Here is a 17,576-nt window from a genome sequence, read left to right as displayed (position 1 = left end):
ACCGTCCTTGAAATGCTCCCATCAAGGTTTAAGGAACTAGCTGGTGCAGCTTTCCAGGCTAAGCAGTAACACAGCAGCCACCTACAAGAGTGAAGGAATCAAGAAAAGCACCATCTTCAACAACTGAAAGCAGTCAAAAATTCCAGTTTGTGGAGAAAGGTTCTACTTGGAATAATCTAGAAAGCCCCTAAGGAATAATTAGCATTTCCTAGAGAGCAAGTTTGTTTTTCAAGCAGACTAAATGATAACTTCACAAAACCACAGAACCAAGCTGAACTGCTTTGTCGCAGGATTGACAGTTCCTCATGAAGCTCACTTAATTATACTTTATAACACCTTATAGTAATTTCTAAATAATAAAGTGACTTTTTTTAAAAAAAGTTATGTTGAAAGTATCTAGTTTTCCCAAAATTTCAACGTTCAGAGAACAGATTTAAAAATTCATCATGCTTCAAGAGCTTTCAATTTTTAGACTACAAAAAACAATGAGAAAAAGAAGTCCTTGCAGCCTAAAAAACACACGCTTGAAATAATACACTACTGAAAACATGTAGAACAAAAAGAAAGTAACAGATGACCCATTATCAGTTAAGAAGATACAGCTTTTTGTTTTGGGCAGTTCCACCAACCAGAGTTTTACATTTCTATTCCATACTACCTACATGCTAGCTATGAAAAATATATGCGAACTCCTAGAACCCCAGAAAACCTCAGCCCACATGGAGGAAGAACAAGGCCAGATGTCGGGGATATAGATCCTGGTTGTGGGGAGGATGGACAAGTGCTTGGGGTCGGAATGGGCCTCCGGGTCTGGGTCCTGTGTCCTGCTCGTGGCTAGGACCAGGTGGAGATCGTTGGCCGGGGGCTGGGTCCTTGCCACGGGCCGTACCTGGAGGGGCTGGTCAGGGCCCGGATCTGGGTCCTCCTGGTCGTAGGTGGGGGTAGGGGGTCGTGGGTCACGGTGGATCGCGAGTCGGTGGTCCGGGTCGCGACGGCCAGGCCGCACCCCCGCCCCCCGGCCCCACTCAGACGCGCCGCAGCTGCAGCTGCAGCTCCCAGCAGCTTTGGAACACGCCGTCCACGCACACGCCATTCTTGCCGAAGCAACGCAGGTATAAGTCGCCGCCCGCGTTGGGCCCGGGCTGCGCCGACGGCCCCGGCGCCGCCCCGCCATGGCCGCCGCCGCCCGGGGGCGTGAAGATCTCGAGGTGGCGCCGCGAGATGAAGTTCGAGTGGCCCATGCTCACGTCCGCCGAGCCCTGCGACGAGTTTCGCCCGATGGTCACCGAGCGCTTCTTCACCAGGTACTCGAACTCGCGGCCCTCGAGGCGCGCCACTGCCCAGCCGCCCGGCGGGGACCCGCCGCCCGCGGAAGGCCCGCCCGCGACCGGCAGCGCCGCAGCCGCCGCCATGGGCCTGCAAGGGCCCGGGCCGCCTTCCAACGCCGCCGCGGAGCTGAGGGCCGAGCGAGGCCGCCGGCCGGCGAGCAACGGGGCCCAATTGATTTTTTAAGTTAAAAACATGTATGTATACATGTGCAATTAGATTTACTTTTTTAGATAAAATACAAGAATTTGAGTCTTAAATGATTACTGGATAACCCCGTTTTTCAATCACTGTCATGTTACTTATTTGTATTGCATATCAAATTATTTTTAGTATTTATTGTAGGAAATTTAAAACTTATAAGAAGTAAACAGAATAGTATAATAGTATAGTGAAATCTCTTGGACCCATTAGCTACAATTATCAACACCCGCCATTCTTATTTTCTCTATGCTGTCATTCATTATCTGTCCACCACTTTATCAGTAGTAGTAGTAGCAGCAGCAGTAGTAGTGGTAGTATTTTAATTTCTTTTTCGTTCAGGTAAATTCATATACTAAAATATATAAATATTAGATATACCGTTCTGAAAAATGGATAAAACTGAGTAATCCACAATCCACAGCTCTATCATAATGTGGGGTATTCCTGTCTCCCTAGAAATTTTTGTTGTGTCCCAGTCCAGTCACATTCCCTTCATCTCAACCCAGGCAAATAGTATTCTGATTTTCTTCTCACTTTACGTAAGTTTTGCCGGTTCTAAAACTTAACATAAGTGCAGTCATTCAGCATGTACTGTTTGTATATGTCCTTCTTTCTCTCCGCACATTATTTGGGAGAGTCATCCATGTTACTGAGTGAATCAACAAGTCATTCATTATTGTTGAGTAGTGCTCTGTTTTATGGCTATACAATAGTTTGTTTATTTTTCTGCAGATGTACATTTGGACTTACAGTTTTTGGCTAATGTGATTAAAGCAGCCGTGAACATTTTCATCTAAGTCTTTATGTGGACATATGTGTTCATTTTTCTTAGGTAAATACCTAGGAGTGGAATGCTGGGTCAAAGAGCAGGCAGTTTAAAAGAAACGGCCAAACCTTTTTTCAAAATGGTTATACCATTTTACATTTCTGCCAGCAATGTATGAGAGTTCCAGTTGCTCCAGGTCCTTGCAATCTGTGTTGTTAGTCTTTTATATTTTAGCCATTTTGCTGGGTATTTAGTGATACCGTTTTAATTTACATTGCCCTGATCATTTTCCATGCCGAATGCTTTTTCATGTCTTTATTGACCATTTGGTAACTTAATTTGTGATGTGTCTGTTCACATCTTTTGCCCATATTTTTATTGGATTAATTTTGCTTTATTATTGAGTCGTGGAATTCTGAATATATGCTGGATACAAGTCCTTTGTCAGATATGTTTTGTGAATATACGTTTTTGAATACTTTTCTCCTATATGTGGCTTGTCTATTCATGTTCTTTATGTTTCTAACAGTAATGATAATATTCTTGTATGTAGTCTTCTAAAAGCTATGTAGATTCAGTTTATTTATTTATTTTTGGCTGTGTTGGGTCTTCGTTTCTGTGCGAGGGCTTTCTCTAGTTGCAGCGAGCAGGGGTCACTCTTCATCGCGGCGTGCGGGCCTCTCACTATCGCGGCCTCTCTTGTTGCAGAGCACAGGCTCCAGATGCGCAGGCTCAGTAGTTGTGGTGCACGGGCCTAGTTGCTCTGCGGCATGTGGGATCTTCCCAGACCAGGGCTCAAACCCGTGTCCCCTGCATTGGCAGGCAGATTATCAGTCACTGTGCCACCAGGGAAGCCCCCTAGATTCAGTTTTTATGTTTAGGTCTATGATCCATAACAGATTAAGTCTTATGTATGGTGTGAGAAAGCGGGGGTGGATTTTTGTTTATTTGTTTCTTGTGAATATTCAATTGTCCCAGCACCATTTGTTGAGAAGACTGTCCTTTCCTCATTGAATTGAGGCACCTATATTGAAAGTCAATTTTCTATATAATATGGGTTCACTTGGACCCTCTATTTTATTCCATTGATCTGTTGTCTGTCTTTATGACAGTGCCGTGCTATCTTGATCAATATAACTTATAGTAAGCCTTGAAGTCATGAGTACAAGACTTCTAGTTTTTTGCTTTTCTTTTTCCCAAGATTGTTTTGAAAATTCTAGATTCTTTGCATATTCATATACATTTTTGTACAAGTTTATCAATTTATATAAAAACATCTGTTGGGATTCTGACTGAGATTATATGCAATCTATAGATTAATTTTGGAGAAATGGACCTCTTTAAAATATTGCATCTTTCAAGATATAGATACGTCTCTTCATTTCTTTCAGCAGTGTTCCATGGTTTTAAAAATAAAGGTTTTTGGGCTTCCCTGGTGGTGCAGTGGTTAAGAATCCGCCTGCCAATGTAGGGGACACGGGTTTGAGCCCTGGTCCGGGAAGATCCCACATGCCACAGAGCAACTAAGCCCATGTGCCACAACTACTGAGCCTGTCTTCTAGAACCCATGAGCCACAACTACTGAGCCCACGTGCCACAACTAACGAAGCCCGCACGCCTAGAGCCCATGCTCCGCAACAAGAGAAGCCATGGCAAGGAGAAGCTCATGCACCGCAAAGAAGAGTAGCCCCCTCTTGCCGCAACTAGAGAAAACCTGCACACAGCAACAAAGACCCAACGGAGCCAAAAATAAATAAATAAAAATAAAGGTTTTGTGTGACTTTTAAAAATATATTCCTATGCACTTTATAAATAGTTTTATATAATTGTAAAAGGAATTTAATTGTTTTTTTTTTCTTTTCCAGTTGTTTGCTTCTAGTGTATAGAAATATAATTGTATATTGTCTTGGTAATCTCAGGTCTTGTGAACCTCACTTATTAGTTTGAGAACCTTTTTATATTGCTATTAATTCCTTAGGTTTTTTTTTGTTGTTGTTGTTTTTACAAAAAGCTATCAGATTTTCTCTGAATAGGATGGTTGAACTTTTTTCCATTCCAATCCATATGGATTTTTTTCCCCTTTTTCTTCACTTATTGTGATGGCCAGGTCCTCCAAAAAATGTTGAATAGAAATGCTAAGAGCCATCATGCATAAATCCCAATCTTAGGGAGAATATTAGGTATGATTTGAGTTGCAGATTTTTCATAGATGTCATTTCTAAGAATGAAGAAATTGTGGTTTATTCCAAGCATCCTAGCAGATTTTCTTTTTCTGTGTCATGAATGGGTTTTATATTTGGTCACATGTTTTGGCTTTATGTATCAAAATAATGATATTCAACACATCACAGGATTTTCTTCTTTTATTTGGTACTATAGTGGATTTCATTGATTGCTTTTAAGTGTTAAAACAATCTTGAATTACTTGGATAAATACCACTTGGCCATGATACATTATCATTTTTCAGAAAATATTGCATTCTCTTTACTAATATTTTGTTAAAGATTTTTGCACTATGTTTATAAGGGCTAATGCTCTATAGTTGTTTTGTAATGTCTTCGTAAGGTTTTCCTATCAGGATTGTAATAGTTTCATGAAATTAGTTTGGAAACATTTTCTCCTCCTCTATTATCTGGAATAATTTAAGATTAGTATTATTTTTCACTGAATGTTTCACAGAATTCATTAATGAAATATTGATACAGAGAGTGGTTCTATCAGAATAAAATTTTAAGGATGAATTTTCTAAATTTGTTCTGGAGTTCCTGGAATTGGCTCTCTAGTCTGATTAGATTTAAAGACATTAATAACTCTATTTCCACTATTGAAGTGAGTGTTGATAGTTCATGGTGTGATCTGGTTGTATAGGTATCACTGTTGAATACTCCTAAGAAGAAAAGGATGAGATCAGGGATTCAAATTCCCAGCTCAAGTGTTCACAGATGACCTGAAAGCTTCTACCTGTTCCCTAAAGGAGACCCTTATCTCCTATAGCTGAGGGCTAAAATTTCTGAAAAATCAAACCCAAAAATCTCATCCTGCAACTGACTGAATTACAATACAAGGGTGTCTACAATTAAAGTGAGGACTTTGATTGGGATGGAATGGTATTGTGAAAGTTGGAATAGGCTATATTGGGAGACCGTGATGAAGTGGAAACATTGAGCCCTAAATTCTGATGAATCTTCTCTGCCAGTGGAAACAGTCTTTCCAGCCATGGTGGAAGTGGCCTCTCTACCCAGCCTGAAAGGATTAACTCCAGATTGCCTGAGGAGACCATAATGGCCTCCCCTGAGGCAGTCGCCATGCAAAACAATGCCGATTCTCCTCAATACACCCCTGCCACCTTTCTTTTCTTCTAAACCTAACTAGACTTAAGTCCCAGCAGGCCCCTAAAGGTGAAGTACAAATTGTGACCTGTGAAGAGGTACAACACACTCCAAAAGAACTGCTTGAGTTTTCTAACTTAAACAGACACTAGCTCTGAGCTGATATTAATTCCAGGAGACCCAAAATACCACTGTGGTCTGCTAGTCAGAGTAAGGATTATGGAGGTCAGGTCTACTGCACAGTGGGCAGGCATAGCGTGACCCTGAACCCATCCTGCAGTTATTTTCCCAGTTCCAAAATGCATAATTTGAAAAGATATACTCATCAGATGGCAACACCCCCACATTGGTTCTCTCATCTGTGGAGTGAGCACTACCCTGATGGGAAAAGCCAAGTGGAAACCACTGAAACTGCCTCTACCTAGGAAAATGGTAAGCCAAAAGCAGTACTCTGTTGCTAGAAGGATTGCAGAGACAAGCACCACGATTAATACACCGGTAGCGATTCCTACCACATCCTCATTCAACTTGCCTATTCAGCTGATGCAGAAGACAGACACATTTTGCAGCATAACTGTAGATTATCATAAACTTAATCAGATCATGACTCCAACTGCAGCTGCAGCACCAGATGTGTTTTTTTTTTTTTTACAACACAGGGAATATAGCCAATGTTCTATAATAACTTTAAATGGAGTATAATCTATAAAAATATTGAATGATACACACAGAAAAGAATATATCTACTGCTCAATAAAGTAAATGCCATTTCCCCCTTATGTTTTTATTTATTTTTTTTTTACACCTTTACTGGAGTATAACTGCTCTACAATGGTGTGTTAGTTTCTGCTTTATAACAAAGTGAATCAGTTATACATATACATATGTTCCAATATCTCTTCCCTCTTGCATCTCCCTCCCTCCCACCCTCCCTATCCCATCCCTCTAGGTGGTCACAAAGCACCAAGCTATCTCCCTGTTCTATGCGGCTGCTTCCACTAGCTATCTATTTTATGTTTGGTAGTGTATATATGTCCATGCCACTCTCTCACTTTGTCACAGCTTACCCTTCCCCCTTCCCATATCCTCAAGTCCATTCTCTAGTAGGTCTGTGTCTTTATTCCGGTCTTACCCCTAGGTTCTTCATGACATTTTTTTTTTCTTAAATTCCATATATATGTGTTAGCAAACGGTATTTGTCTTTCTCTTTCTGACTTACTTCACTCTGTATGACAGACTCTAGGTCCATCCACCTCATGACAAATAGCTCAATTTCGTTTATTTCTATGGCTGAGTAATATTCCATTGTATATATGTTCCACATCTTCTTTATCCATTCATCCGATGATGGGCACTTAGGTTGTTTCCATCTCCGGGCTATTGTAAATAGAGCTGCAATGAACATTTTATAGTACATGACCTTTTTTGAATTATGGTTTTCTCAGGGTATATGCCCAGTAGTGGGATTGCTGGGTCATATGGTAGTTCTATTTGTAGTTTTTTAAGGAACCTACATACTGTTTTCCATAGTGGCTGTACCAATTCACATTCCCACCAGCAGTGCAAGAGTGTTCCCTTTTCTCCACACCCTCTCCAGCATTTATTGTTTCGAGATTTTTTTGATGAAGGCCATTATGACTGGTGTGAGATGATATCTCATTGTAGTTTTGATTTGCATTTCTCTAATGCTTAATGATGTTGAGCATTCTTTCATGTATTTGTTGGCAGTCTGTATATCTTCTTTGGAGAAATGTGTATTTAGGTCTTCTGCCCATTTTTGGATTGGGTTGTTTATTTCTTTGTTATTGAGCTGCATGAGCTGCTTGTAAATTTTGGAGATTAATCCTTTGTCAGTTGCTTCATTTGCAAATATTTTCTCCCATTCTGAGGGTTGTCTTTTGGTCTTGTTTATGGTTTCCTTTGCTGAGCAAAAGCTTTGAAGTTTCATTAGGTCCCATTCGTTTATTTTTGTTTTTATTTCAATTTCTCTAGGAGGTGGGTCAAAAAGGATCTTGCTGTGATTTATGTCATAGAGTGCTCTGCCTATGTTTTCATCTAAGAGTTTGATAGTTTCTGGCCTTACATTTAGGTCTTTAATCCATTTTGAGCTTATTTTTGTGTATGGTGTTAGGGAGTGATCTAATCTCATACTTTTACATGTACCTGTCCAGTTTTCCCAGCACCACTTATTGAAGAGGCTGTCCTTTCTCCACTGTACATTTCTGCCTCCTTTATCAAAGATGAGGTGTCCATTTGTGCATGGGTTTATCGCTGGGCTTTCTATCCTGTTCTATATTTCTATATTCAATAGAATATAGAAATATATTCTATATATTCTATATATTCTATATTCTATAATAATATATATATTATATATATATAATATAAATAAATATATATATATTATTTATATAATATATAATATATATTTATATATAAATTTATATATTTATATATTTATATATTTATTTATATATAATTATATATATAAATATATATATTTATATATTTATTTACATATATTATATATATATTTATATATATATAAATATATATATTTATATATTTATATATATAAATAAATATATATAAATTTATATATAAATATATAAATTTATATATATATATTTATATTTATATATATATTATATATTTATATATATATTTATATATTTATATTTAATATATATATAATATATATGTATATATTATATATATATTTATTTATATAAATTTATATATAAATATATATATATTTATATATAAATTTATATAATTTATAATATATATTATATTATATAAATATATATATATAAATATATAAATATAAATATATAATATATATTCTATATATTCTATATTTCTATATTCTATAGAAATATATTCTATATTTCTATATTCTATATTTCTATATTCTATATTTCTATCCATTGATCTATATTTCTGTTTCTGTGCCAGTACCATACTGTCTTGATTACTGAAGCTTTGTAGTATAGTCTGAAGTCAGGGTGCCTGATTCCTCCAGCTCCGTTTTTTGTTCTCAAGATTGCTTTGGCTATTCGGGGTCTTTAGTGTTTCCATACAAATTGTGAAATTTTTTGTTCTAGTTCTGTGAAAAATGCCAGTGGTAGTTTGATAGGGATTGCATTGAATCTGTAGATTGCTTTGGGTAGTAGTAGTGTCATTTTCACAATGTTGATTCTTCCAACCCAAGAGCATGGTATATCTCGCCATCTATTGGTATCATCTTTAATTTCTTTCATCAGTGTCTTATAATTTTCTGCATACAGGTCTTTTGTCTCCTTAGGTAGGTTTATTCCTAGATATTTTATTTTTTTTGTTGCAGTGGTAAATGGGACTGTTTTCTTGATTTCACTTTCAGATTTTTCATCATTAGTGTATAGGAATGCCAGAGATTTCTGTGCATTAATTTTGTATCCTGCTACTTTACCAAATTCATTGATTAGCTCTAATAGTTTTCTGGTAGCATCTTTAGGATGCTCTATGTATAGTATCATGTCATCTGCAAACAGTGACAGCTTTACTTATTCTTTTCCGATTTGGATTTCTTTTATTTCCTTTTCTTCTCTGAATGCTGTGGCTAAAACTTCTAAAACTATGTTGAATAAAAGTGGTGAGAGTGGGCAACCTTGTCTTGTTCCTGACCTTAGTGGAAATGCTTTCAGTATTTCACCATTGAGGATGATGTTGGCTGTGGGTTTGTCATATATGGCCTTTATTATGTTGAGGTAAGTTCCCTCTATGCTTACTTGCTGGAGGGTTTTTATCATAAATGGGTGTTGAATTTTGTCAGAAGCTTTCTCTGCATCTATTAAGATGACCATATGGTTTTTCTCCTTCAATTTTTAATATGGTGTATCACGTTGATTGATTTGCATATATTGAAGAATCCTTGCATTCCTGGAATAAACCCCACTTGATCATGGTGTATAATCCTTTTAATGTGCTGTTGGATTCTGTTTGCTAGTATTTTGTTGAGGATTGTTGCATCTGTGTTCATCAGTGATATTGGCCTGTAGTTTTCTTTCTTTGTGACATCCTTGTCTGGTTTTGGTATCAGGGTGATGGTGGCCTCGTAGAATGAATTTAGGAGCGCTCCTCCCTCTGCTATATTTTGGAAGAGTTTGAGAAGGATACGTGTTAGCTCTTCTCTAAATGTTTGATAGAATTCGCCTGTGAAGCCATCTGCTCCTGAGCTTTTCTTTGTTGGAAGATTTTTAATCACAGTTTCAAGTTCAGTGCTTGTGATTTGTCTGTTCATATTTTCTATTTCTTCCTCGTTCAGTCTCAAAAGGTTGTGCACTTCTAAGAATTTGTCCATTTCTTCCAGGTTGTCCATTTTATTGGCATAGAGTTGCTTGTAGTAATCTCTCATGATCTTTTGTATTTCTGCAGTGTCAGTTGTTACTTCTCCTTTTTCATTTCTAATTCTATTGATTTGAGTCTTCTCCCTTTTTTTCTTGATGAGTCTGGCTAATGGTTTATCTATTTTGTTTATCTTCTCAAAAACCAGCTTTTAGTTTTATTGAACTTTGCAATCGTTTCCTTCATTTCTTTTTCATTTATTTCTGATCTGATCTTTATGATTTCTTTCCTTTTTCTAACTTTGGGTTTTTTTTGTTCTTCTTAGTCTAATTGGTTTAGGTGCAAGGTTAGGTTGTTTATTTGAGATGTTTCCTGTTTCTTAAGGTAGGATTGTATTGCTATAAACTTCCCTCTTAGAACTGCTTTTGCTGCATCCCATAGGTTTTGGGTCATCGTGTCTCCATTGTCATTTGTTTCTAGATATTTTTTGATTGCCTCTTTGATTTCTTCAGTGATCAGTTCGTTTTTAAGTATTGTATTGTTTAGCCTCCTTGTATTTGTGTTTCTTACAGATCTTTTCCTGTAATTGATATCTAGTCTCTTAGCGTTGTGGTCAGAAAAGATACTTGATACAATTTCAATTTTCTTAAATTTACCAAGGCTTGATTTGTGACCCAAGGCATGATCTATCCTGGAGAATGTTCCATGAGCACTTGAGAAAAATGTGTATTCTGTTGTTTTTGGATAGAATGTCCTATAAATATCAATTAAGTCCATCTTGTTTAATGTATCATTTAAAGCTTGTGTTTCCTTATTTATTTTCTTTTTGGATGATCTGTCCATTGGTGAAAGTGAGGTGTTAAAGTGCCCTACTATGAATGTGTTACTGTCGATTTCCCCTTTTATGGCTGTTAGTATTTGTCTTATGTATTGAGGTGCTCCTATGTTGGGTGCATAAATATTTACAATTGTTATATCTTCTTCTTGGATCGATCCCTTGATCATTATGTAGTGTCCTTCTTTGTCTCTTCTAATAGTCTTTATTTTAAAGTCTATTTTGTCTGATATGAGATTGCTACTCCAGCTTTCTTTTGGTTTTCATTTTCATGGAATATCTTTTTCCATACCCTCACTTTCAGGCTGTATGTGTCCCTAAGTCTGAAGTGGGTCTCTTGGAGACAGCATATATATGGGTCTTGTTTTTGTATCCATTCAGAAAGCCTGTGTCTTTTGGTGGGAGCATTTAATCTACTTATATTTAAGGTAATTATCGATATGTATGTTTCTATTCCCATTTTCTTAATTGTTTTGGGTTTGTTATTATAGGTCTTTTCCTTCTCTTGTGTTTCTTGCCTAGAGAAGATCCTTTAGCATTTGTTGTAAAGCTGGTTTGGTGGTGCTGAACTCTCTCAGCTTTTGCCTGTCTGTAAAGGTTTTAATTTCTCCATCAAATCTGAATGAGATCCTTGCTGGGTAGAGTAATCTTGGTTGTAGGTTTTTCCCTTTCATCACTTTAAATATGTCCTGCCAGTCCCTTCTGGCTTGCAGAATTTCTGCTGAAAGATCAGCTGTTAACCTTATGGGGATTCCCTTGTGTGTTATTTGTTGTGTTCCCCTTGCTGCTTTTAATATGTTTTCTTTGTATTTAATTTTTGACAGTTTGATTAATATGTGTCTTGGCATGTTTCTCCTTGTATTTATCCTGTATGGGACTCTCTGTGCTTCCTGGACTTGATTAACTATTTCCTTTCCCATATTAGGGAAGTTTTCAACTATAATCTCTTCAAATATTTTCTCAGTCCCTTTCTTTTTCTCTTCTTCTTCTGGAACCCCTATAATTCAAATGTTGGTGTGTTTGTTGTTGTCCCAGAGGTGTCTGAGACTGTCCTCAGTTCTTTTCATTCTTTTTCCTTTATTCTGCTCTACAGTAGTTATTTCCACTATTTAATCTAACAGGTCACTTATCCGTTCTTCTGCCTCAGTTTTTCTGCTATTGATTCCTTCTAGAGTATTTTTAATTTCATTTATTGTGTTGTTCATCATTGCTTGTTTCATCTTTAGTTCTTCTAGGTCCTTGTTAAATGTTTCTTGCATTTTGTCTATTCTATTTCCAAGATTTTGGGTCATCTTTACTATCATTATTCTGAATTCTTTTTCAGGTAGACTGCCTATTTCCTCTTCATTTGTTAGGTCTGGTGGGTTTTTATCTTGCTCCTTCATCTGCTGTGTGTTTTTCTGTCTTCTCATTTTGCTTATCTTACTGTGTTTGGGGTCTCCTTTTTGCAGGCTGCAGGTTCGTAGTTCCTGTTGTGTTTGGTGTCTGTCCCCAGTGGCTAAAGTTGGTTCAGTGTTGTGTAGGCTTCCTGGTGGAGGGGACTAGTGCATGTGTTCTGGTGGATGAGGCTGGATCTTGTCTTTCTGGTGGGCAGGTCCACGTCTGGTGGTGTGTTTTGGGGTGTCTGTGGACTTATTATGATTTTAGGCCACCTCTCTGCTAATGGGTGGGGTTGTGTTCCTGTCTTGCGAGTTTTTTGGCATAGGGTGTCCTGCACTGTAGCTTGCTGGTCGTTGAGTGAAGCTGGGTGTTGGTGTTCAGATGGAGATCTCTGGGAGAATTTTTGCCGTTTGACATTACGTGGAGCCGGGAGGTCTCTTGTGGACCAGTGTCCTGAAGTTGGCTCTCCCACCTCAGAGGCAAAGCACTGACTCCTGGCTGTAGCACCAAGAGCCTTTCATCCACACAGCTCAGAATAAAAAGGGAGAGAGAGAGAGACAAAGAGAGAGAGAGACAAAGAGAGAGAGAGACAGAGAGACGGAGAGAGAGAGAGGAGACAGAGAGAGAAAGAAAGGATAAAAGAAAAGAAAATAAAGTTATTAAAATAAAAATATAATTATAAAGAAGAAATTTTAAACAAAAAACGGACGGATAGAACCCTAGGACAAATGTTGAAAGCAAAGCTATACAGACAAAATCTCACACAGAAGCATACACGTACACACTCACAAAAAGACGAAAAGGGGAAAAAATCATAAATCTTGCTCTAAAAGTCCACCTCCTCAATTTGGGATGATTCGTTGTCTATTCATGTATTCCACAGATGCAGGGTACATCAAGTTGATTGTGCAGATTTAATCCGCTGCTCCTGAGGCTGCTGGGAGAGATTTCCTTTTCTCTTCTTTGTTCGCACAGTTCCCGGGGTTCAGCTTTGGATTTGGCCCCGCCTCTGCTTGTAGGTCGCCGGAGGGCGTTTGTGCTTCGCTCAGACAGGATGGGGTTAAAGGAGCCGCTGATTGGGGACTCTGGCACACTCAGGCCGGGGGGAGAGAGGGGTACGGAGTGCGGGGCGAACCTGCGGCGGCAGAGGCCGGCCTGACGTTGCAGCAGCCTGAGGCGTGCCGTGCGTTCTCCCGGGGAAGTTGTCCCTGGATCCCGGGACCCTGGCAGTGGCGGGCTGCACAGGCTCCCCAAAAGGGAGGTGTGGATAGTGACCTGTGCTCGCACACAGGCTCCTTGGTGGCGGCAGCAGCAGCCGTAGCGTCTCATGCCCGTCTCTGGGGTCTGCGCTTTTAGCCGCGGCTCATGCCCATCTCTGGAGCTCCTTTAAGCAGTGCTCTTAATCCCCTCTCCTCGCGCACCAGGAAACAAAGAGGGAAGGAAAAGTCTCTTGCCTCTTCAGCAGGTCCCGGACTCCCTCCCAACTAGCCATGGTGCACTAGCCCCTTCAGGCTGTGTTCAAGCCGCCAGTCCTCTCCCTGCGCTCCGACTGAAGCCCGAGCCTCAGCTCCCAGCCCCGCCCGCCCTGGTGGGTGAGCAGACAAGCCTCTTGGAGTGGTGAGTGCTGGTCGGTCCCGATCCTCTGTGCGGAAATCTCTCCGCTTTGCCCTCTGCATCCCTGTTGCTGCGCTCTCCTCCGCCACCCGCAGTCTCCACCTGCGAAGGGGCTTCTAGTGTGTGGAAACCTTTCCTTCTTCACGGCTCCCTCCCACTGGTGCAGGTCCCATCCCTGTTCTTTTGTCTCTGGTTTTTCTTTTTTTCTTTTGCCCTACCCATGTACGTGGGGGGTTTCTTGCCTTTTGGGACGTCTGAGGTCTTCTGCCAGCGTTCAGTAGGTGTTCTGTAGGAGTTGTTCCACGTGTAGATATATTTCTGATGTATCTGTGGGGAGGAAGTTGATCTCCGCGTCTTACTCTTCTGCCATCTTCCTAGATCCCCAGATGTGGTTTTATTTCTTGAACAAATTAACACATCCCCTAGTACCTGATGTGCAGCTAATGATCTGGCAAATGGTTTTCCCCCATACCTGTTAGTTAGAACGACCAGAAGCAGTTTACTTTCAGCTGGCAAGGCCAGCAATATACACTCACTGTCCTACCTATCAACTCTCCAGCTCTGTGTCATAATTTAGTTCGCAAGGATCTTGATTGCCTTTCCCTTCCATGCTGCAGTGGATTACATAATGTTGATTTGACTTAGTGAGCAAGAAGTAGCAATGACTCTAGACTTATTGGTAAGATATCTGCATGTCAGATGGTAGGACATAAACCCAACAAAGTTTCAGGGGCCTTACTCAGTGAAATTTCTGAGTGTGGAGCACATTGAGATACCCCTTCGAAGGTGAAGGAGAAGCTGTTGTTCTCGTCCCTCCTACAACTTAAAAAAAAAAAAAAAAGAAAAGAAATACAGTGCCTAGTGGGCCCCTTTGGATTTTGGAAGCAATATATTTCTCATTGTAGTGTTACTCCAGCACATTTACTGAGTGACCTGGAAAGCTTCAGGTTTTAAGTGGGACCCAGATCAAGAGAAGGCTCTGCATCAGGTCCAGACTGCTGTGCAAGCTGCTCTGCCCCTTGGGCCATATGATTCAGCAGATCCAATGGGACTTGAAGTGTCATTGGCAGATGATGTGTGGAGCCTTTGGCAGTCCCCTCTAGGTGAATCGCACTGCAGGCTCTTGGGGTTTTAGAGCAAAGCCCTGCAATCCTCTGGCATCAACTACTCCCCTTTTGATAAACAGCTGTTGGCCTGCTACTAGGCCTTAGTAGAGCTTGAACTCTTACCCATAGGCCACTAACTTATCATGCAACCTGAACTGCTCACCATGAACTGGGTATTATTTGACCCACCAAGCCATAAAATTGGTCATGCTTAGGGTACTCCATCATCAAATGGAAGTGGTATATACATCATCAGGACCAAGCAAGCTCTGAAAGCACCAGTAAGTGACATGAAGAAGTGGCCAAAATGCCCATGCCACTCCTGCTACACTATTTTCTCTCTCTCAGCCTGCAACTATGGCTTATGGGGGGTTCCCTGTGATCAATTAGCAGATGAAGAGAAGACTTGGGCCTGGTTTTCAGATGATTCTGCACCATATGCAGGCACTGCTCCAAAGTGGACAGTTGCAGCATTACAGCCCCATTCTGAGATATCTCTGAAGGACAATGGTGAAGGCAAATCCAGTGGCCAGAACTCTGAGCAGTGCGCCTGGTTGGTAACTTTTATTAGAAGAAGAAATGGCTAGATGTACAATTTTACACTGATTTATGGGCCATGGCCAATTGTTTGGTTGGATGGTCAGGAACATGGAAGGAACATGATTGGAAAACTGGTGACAAGGAAATTTGGGAACGAGATATGAGATAGACCTTTCTGAATGAGTATAAATCCTGAAGATATTTGTGTCCCAAGTGAATAATTATCAAAGGGTGACTTCATAAAAGGAGAATTTTAATAAGCAAATGGATAGGGTAGCTCATTCTGTAGATACCAGTCAGCCTCGTTCTGCAGTCCCACTGTCATTGCCCAATGGGCTCATGAACACAATGGCCATGGTGGCAGGGAGGGAGATTATGCATGGGTTCAGCAACATAGATTTCTATTTACCAAGGGTGATCTGGCTATGGCCACTGCTGAGTACCCAATCCATCAACAGCAGAGACCAACACTGAGCCTTCAGTGTGGCACCATTCCCCGGGGTGATCATCCAGCTCCCTGGTGGCAGGTTGATTACAACAGATGGCCTCCGTCATGAAAGTGGCAGCAATTTGTTCTTACTGAAATAAACATTCACTCTGGATATGGGTTTTCCTTTCCTGCATGCAGTGCTTCTGCCAAAGCTAGCGTCCATAGTAATAGCATGATAGTGGATAACTTCCAAGGGGAAGTTGGACTACTGATCCATGTGGAGGAAAGGAAGAGTATATCTGGAATACAGGAGATCCTTAGGATGTCTCTTAGTATTACCAAACCCTGGAATTAAGGTCAGTGGAAACTATAACAACTCAATCCAGGTAGGATTACTAATGGCCACAGCTCTTTAGGAGTGAGTGTTGGAGTACTCCACCAAGTAAAGAACTACAATCAGCTGAGGTACTTGCTGAAGGCATAGGGAATACAGAATGGGTAATGGAGTAAATACCAAGTACAACCACATGACCAGTTATAGAAGCCTGTAATTGTTATGAGTATTTTTCCTTATTTTGTTATGGATGTGTTTGTGTGTGTGTGTGTGTGTGTGTGTGTGTGTGTGTGTGTAGCATCTTTGTTTTCTTTGCTCTCTTATCCCCTTATCAAGTAATATAAGATGCATTGACTTCATATCATAGTATTTAAGTATCATTATCTTTACATCTTAGTATTTAAGTTACAGGATATCGAGGAGGAGGGTAAACATCACTCAAAGACTTTTATCTCCTCTTCTGGGGAAATGGCTAATGCATTTTAAGTTGTATGAAAGGCATTTTTATCACATTAAGCAGAATTATAACCTTGTTATTATCTTTATTAGGAGATTAAGTATGGTTTAAGTGGATGCATAAGGATGCCAAGTTGACAAAGGGTGGACTTGTGATGGTCAGTTTTATGTGCCAATTTGACTGAGCCATAGGGTGCCTAGATATTTGGCTAAACATTATTCTGGATGTTTCTGTGAGAGTTTTTGGATGAGATTAATATTGAGATCTTTAGACTGAGTAAAGCAGATTGCGCTCCCTAATGTGAGTGGGCTTCCAGTCAGCTGAAGGCTTGAATAGAATAAAAAGGCTAACCATCCCCTGAGAAAGAGAGAATTCCTCCTGGCTGACTGCCATCACACTGGGACAGTAGCTTTTTTCCTGCCTTTGGACTTTAACTGAAATCCCAGCTATTCCTGAGTCTTGAGGCTGTTTCCCTTCAGAAAGGAACCACAACATCAGCTCTCCTGGTTCTCAGGACTTTGACTTGGACTGGAACTAAACCATTAGCTCTATTGTTTTCAGCTTGACCGCTCACCCTGCAGATCTTGGGATTTGCCAGCTTCCATAATAGCATGAGCCAATTCCTTATTATAAATATATGTACATCCTTTTGGTTCCATTTCTCTGGAGAACCCTGAATAATACAGCCACAATGTGTTATCACTTTTAGACGTTATTGTATTTGATTTGTTAATGTTTTGTTAAGGATTTTTGCACTGTGTTTATGAGGGCTGTTGCTCTATAATTTTCTTGTAATGTTTTTGTAAGGTTTACCTGTCGGGATTGTGTTGGCCTCATCAAATGAGTTCGAAAATATTTTCTCCTCTTCCATTACCTGAAATGATTTGTTTCAGATTGTTATTATTTTTCACCAAATATTTGATAGAAT

General features: G+C 39.8%; 1 pseudogene; it reads left to right on the top strand.

Moving 5' to 3' along the window:
* Positions 1-1,410: 1,410 nt before the first annotated feature.
* On the top strand, positions 1,411-16,212 carry LOC132418531 (uncharacterized; annotated as a pseudogene).
* The last annotated feature ends 1,364 nt before the right edge of the window (positions 16,213-17,576 follow it).

This window comes from Delphinus delphis, chromosome 2, assembly GCF_949987515.2.
Source record: "Delphinus delphis chromosome 2, mDelDel1.2, whole genome shotgun sequence".
NCBI classification, from domain to species: Eukaryota; Metazoa; Chordata; class Mammalia; order Artiodactyla; family Delphinidae; genus Delphinus; species Delphinus delphis.
The sequence above is the reverse complement of the archived record's forward strand: the minus strand, read 5'-3'. Positions and strand labels throughout refer to the sequence as shown.